Source organism: Furipterus horrens, unplaced genomic scaffold (assembly GCF_987537825.1).
Source record: "Furipterus horrens unplaced genomic scaffold, mFurHor1.1.pri manual_scaffold_5, whole genome shotgun sequence".
In the NCBI taxonomy this organism is placed as follows: domain Eukaryota; kingdom Metazoa; phylum Chordata; class Mammalia; order Chiroptera; family Furipteridae; genus Furipterus; species Furipterus horrens.
In genome coordinates, this window is record NW_028327175.1 from 91498195 (window position 1) to 91503601 (window position 5407).

The 5407-nt window shown below is 37.0% G+C and overlaps 1 pseudogene; it reads left to right on the forward strand.

Moving 5' to 3' along the window:
• Positions 1–1354: 1354 nt before the first annotated feature.
• LOC150008945 (U2 spliceosomal RNA) lies at positions 1355–1504 on the forward strand (annotated as a pseudogene).
• Positions 1505–5407: the final 3903 nt, after the last annotated feature.

The window sequence follows — 5407 nt, forward strand, 5'->3', positions numbered from 1 at the left end:
TACTTTAGTTCCATGTTCCACTAAAACAGACAACGTTTGTGAGTATTTCTGTTCAATTCAGTAGTAATGATAATAAAAATAATAAAAGTGACTATGATTCGAAGCTAAGCTGTAGTAATGAAAACAAACAAACAAAAAAGTCATAGTGCCTTAACACAATCAACTTGTATTTCATGTTTACACAAAGTCCTGTACAGTCCAGAAGCCCTCCTGAGAAGTTTTCCTTTGAAAGTGGCTCATTGCTACAGACTCCTTGCATGTCATAGCTACATATCACCAAGGTTGCTGCTACAGAGGCAGAAGGAGATGCAGGAAATACACTGGCTTTTAACTGTCTTGACCTATAAATGTCACTTCCCCCTCAGAGTTCATTGGCCAGAGTTAGTCACATGACTCCAACCTGCCTATTATTCAAGGCAGGCTGGGAGGTATAGGAGAACATAGACTATTTGGTGAGCCTTTCCCACAATTAGTGATGATTTATTAATCAGTACTATCTATCTGTATCCCAAGCACTGTGGTAGTTAATTTACATGCATTACCGCAGATCCTGAAAACAACCTTTCAAGACATGTGTTACTGCCCTGAAGGTGCTGCTCAGTTAGTTGGGCACTGTTCCACAGAGCAAAGAGTTGCTGCTTCAATTTCCAATCGGGGCACATGTCTGGATTGCGGGTTTGGTCCCCGGTGGGAGTGCATATGAAAGGCAACCGATCAATGTTTCTCTCTCACATCTACATTTCACTCCTCCTCTTTTTCCCCCCTTCCCCTCTCTCTAAAAATAAATAAATAAAACCTTTAAAATAAAGGACGTGTTACTAATTTCACTGAGTAAATCCAGGCTCACAAAAAATGAACTAATTTACATGTATTATCTAGGATTCTCACAGAAACATTTAAAGGTATGTATAATTAACCCCAATTTATATTTGAGACTCATAAACATAAACAAATTTTACAAATTTCAAATGGAAAAAGTGAGAATTGAACTCTGGAATAAGCCCATCTTCTTGTTTCTCCACATGTTGTGTGCCAAGTATAATGCTGTGCTCTGGGAATACCAGGAACAAATGGAAAAGGGGAAAGAGAGAAGTCCACTTCTGTTAGCATGACAGCGGATACTGCCATCAGCACCACGCTCTGGTGCCAGGAAGGAGTGTTGACACCTGGATCAGAGATAGAAAGAACAGCATTTCCAAAGGCAGAAAGCTCAGGCACTTGGTCAGAGTCAGGTTTTCTGTGAAGTTAATAGCATTTAAAGTTCAGAATCTCACTTTCACAGGCACCTTCCAAGGCCCTGGGAGGGATGCCAGCAATGTACTCAGAGGATATCATATTTCTGTAAAACATGGGAATTGCTTCTGGGCCTTTTGGCTAAGATCAAGTGTAGTATCTGTAAAATATGGAAAAGTGATATCTCGTAAAAGCAATTAGTTAAGACCACTGTCTCTTCCTATCCTATGTCCTGTCACTTAACTTTTCATGTTGATGGTGGTAACCTTCCTGTAGGCATGTTTAGATTTAGTTAAGGAGAAATTGAATAGAGTACATATTTAATGTGACTTGGATGAGATATTCATGTGATTCACAATCATTTCCATGTATAAATAAGTTAGTTAACCATCCTAGTGCAAGAATGTCCCTAATGCTTACTATGTTGACTCACTTGACACCACCACACAAATGTGCAGAGCTAGAGGTTGTACTATGACACAAACATGTCCTATGACACCCAGCAAGGGAAGTAAGTGGGTGAAGGAGAAAACATAGGGAGTCAGAGGTAATCTTTGGAAAATTCTCCCAATCATCAGACTGTAAAACTGTGTAAAACATGCAGTTCCCATAAATGTCTAATCAAAGTAGAAGCTCTTCTTCTGTCAGGAATATACTCAATAATGCAGCATGTACAATTACAAACCCACCATAATTTTTTCTTTTGATGGCAGTTGCATAAAATAAAATGTATTACAATTTCTGTTTTGGAGGAATACTACAGAAAGTACATATGTGAATTGAACTTTTAGAGATTTCCAAAATTTGACAACCTATAATTTTCATGACTAATAATGGGTTGTGGAAATAAAACACACTTTTAAACTATCAATACTAAATAAAAACATAAACCATGCTAGTGAAAAAATTTATTTATTCTATTTTCTCTACAAAATAAATTATTAGAGACTTCCAGTCAAGATGAAGGCATAGGTAAACATGGCTCACCTTCTTGCACAACAACATCAAAATTACAACTAAACTATAGAACAACATTCACTCAGAACTGTCAGAAATTGAGTTGAGTGGAAGTCCAACAACTATGGAATTAAAAAAGAAACCAAATCCATCCAGGCTAGTAGGAGTGAAACAGAGCAGGAAGCAGGGGTGGGGGGATCCCCAAAATCCCCACAGCCCATGGTTTGGGGGATGGAGAAAGGAGATAATACAGCTTTTAAGGCACTTTGCATATCCATGGCAAACTGATAGCTAGATAATAGCTGTGTTACTGCCTCAGGGCCCCTGCACCCCTGATCCTCCATGAAGGGCAGAGGTTGGTGGTCAGTGGTCACAACCAGGCCTTGCACCTGACTGGCCTGGGTAAATCCCCCCCATTTACCTGCAAACAGTAATCAAGGATCAACTACAAGAGGAGGGCATACTCAGCCCACACAGAGGGAGTACCTTGAGTACCCAGTCTGGGTGATAGGGGAGGCTATACCACTGGACCCATTAGGCCACCCTATCAATACAGGGAGTCACAGCAGCTTTACCTAATACATAGAAACAAACCCAAGGAGGCTGCCAAAATGAGGAGACAAAGAAACAAGGCCCAAATGAAAGAACAGAACAAAACTCCAGAAAAAGAACTAACAAAATGGAGATAAGCAACCTATCAGATGCAGAGATCAAAATATTGGTTATAAGGATGCTCAAAAAACTTAGTGAGTACCTCAACTAAAGGCAGATTAAGAGCTTCCCAGACAAGAAAAAAACTGCAGGAGTTTATTCATCACCAAACCATTATTATATGGAATGTTAAAGGGACTTGTATATGAAAAAGAAGAAGATCAAAACTATGAGCAATAAAATGGCAATAAATACATATTTATCAACAATTAAATCTAAAAAATAAACTAAGCAAGCAAGCAGAACAGAGACAGAATCATGGATACAGACAGCATTTTGATGGTTGCCAGATGGGAGGAGTTTGGGAAAAGGGGATGAAGAGATGAGGGGTTAAGAAGTACAAATATGTGGTGACAGAATAGCCATGGAGATGTAAAGTACAGTATAGGAAATGGAGAAGCCAAAGAATTTATAAGCATGACCCATGGACATGACAAAGGGATAGGGATTGCTGGTGGGGGGGGCGGGGGAGGGGGACTGAAACAACTGTAATAGCATAATCAATAAAATATAATTTTAAAAGAAAATGGTATAAAATTTTTAAGTTGTGGATATATGAAGAGGTAATCAAAAGGGATATATCCAAAAATATTTAAGAAAGGGCAGTTAAATTTCAGGTTTTTAATTTGTGGTATTTTTCAGCTTTTTTAAATTTATTTTTTGTTTTATTTTGTAAACATATATTCACCATCATACCTACTTTGTGTTCTTTAGAGTCCTCCAATCATGTAAGCATTAGGGCCTGCTATACTGAATGTTTGTGTCCATCCTACACCCCACAACTCATATGTTGAAACCTAATCCCCTGTGTGATGGTATTAGGAGATGGGGTTTTGGAATATGATTAGGTCATGAGGATGGAACCTTCATAAATGGGGTTAGTGCCCTTATGAAAGAGACCTCAGAGAGCTAGCTCCTTTGCCTCTTCCACCATGTAAAGACACAATGACAAGACACCCATAGCAGGCCCTCTGCTAGAACCTTGATCTTAGACATCGCAGCTTCCAGAACTGCAAGAAATAAATGTCTGTTGTTTATAAGCCACCCAGCCTGTGGTATTTTGTTATAACATCCCAAATGGACTAAGACTGGCCCCCAAAACCTGGATTCACCCTTACAATGACACACATCAGCAGGTAAAATGGCCACCTTACTGACCCAACATAACCTCAATTGATGTAACTTTTGAAAACTATTAAAATATAAAATAATAAAAGATTGAGATGACAATAATGTGGTTAGTTCACATGCCAGCCATTTCAAAGCAAAATAAGTTTTTTATGTTTTACATTAATCATCACAGGAGATAAGTAATTAATCTGCAAAGATATGTGAAATTGAAATTCCACTGCCAAAAATAAAGAACAAAATCTTTAGATTGTTACTAGTTATATCTAGTTATGCAAATATATTTATCAATCACTGATACTATTCTAACTTAAAGGATGTTGATGGCTAAATTAGGCCAAGGAATAAAGGTCCTTGGATAAAAGGGGCCTTCATAGAACTAAGAAAAACATCCTTCTGATCTGCTGTACACAAAATGAAACAATTTAAACTCTCTAGGGAAAATTAGAGTTTCTCTCTGGCACAAACTGAAGTCACCTTCTTGTTAGTGGATATAGGATACCTTTAATGATCAAGATATGCAAAGAAATTGGATAGTTCCCTGAAAAAAAAGCAGGGGAGGGGGACCTAATGCTAATGATTTGAAACTTAATAAATAATGTTAATGCTTATGCTTATGCAAATATCTGACTTGTTTTTCTTTCAAAAGTGTGCTATTACCATCAACACTTTCAAAAGTTCTGCTTGGAAAGCAGAAATAGCATTTCTCATGTTAAATATTTTTAATACCATGAAGAGGAAAATGAGACTAACATAAGATGTCTTTATCATTTTTTTATCAGAATATTTCAAAATGTGTTGTAGAAATTAACTTGATAACCCTTAAATTCTCGATAATTCTGAAATACCATTGTTCATTATCTGGGCAATCTGTAGCCTAGAGAGATAAAGCCTTAAGTAGTAAACAAGTGCAAAAATAAAGATGGGGAGATGGGAAATAGAAGCTAGAATCCTGAGCACAAATTCCTAGATTAATCCATTCCAGTAAGTTTCTTCCTAAAATAAGTGATTCTGTTTCTTCTTAAGACACTAAGGTCCTGTTTTCAATAAACTAATATAGTCCCAGAGACAATTTAATGGTCAATCTGAGTGGATCTAGGTGCATTCCAATGGTTCTAAATAAACTGTGAACTACAGATAATTTTGAAGAATTTGATTCACAGAAAATGTACAGAACAAATCAATGGAGAAAATCCTTACTGTATAAAAATAGTCCTGTTATACTTTGTACCTCCTCCAAATTCTATTTCACTCGAATTCTGGGAAGTCTACAAGAAAAAAAAAATTTAAAGCTATGTGGATAAAATTCAAGAATCTTTTTTTTTAATCTGGAAGAGATTTCAAAGATCATCCAATCAGCTTTCATCTTTATTGTTCT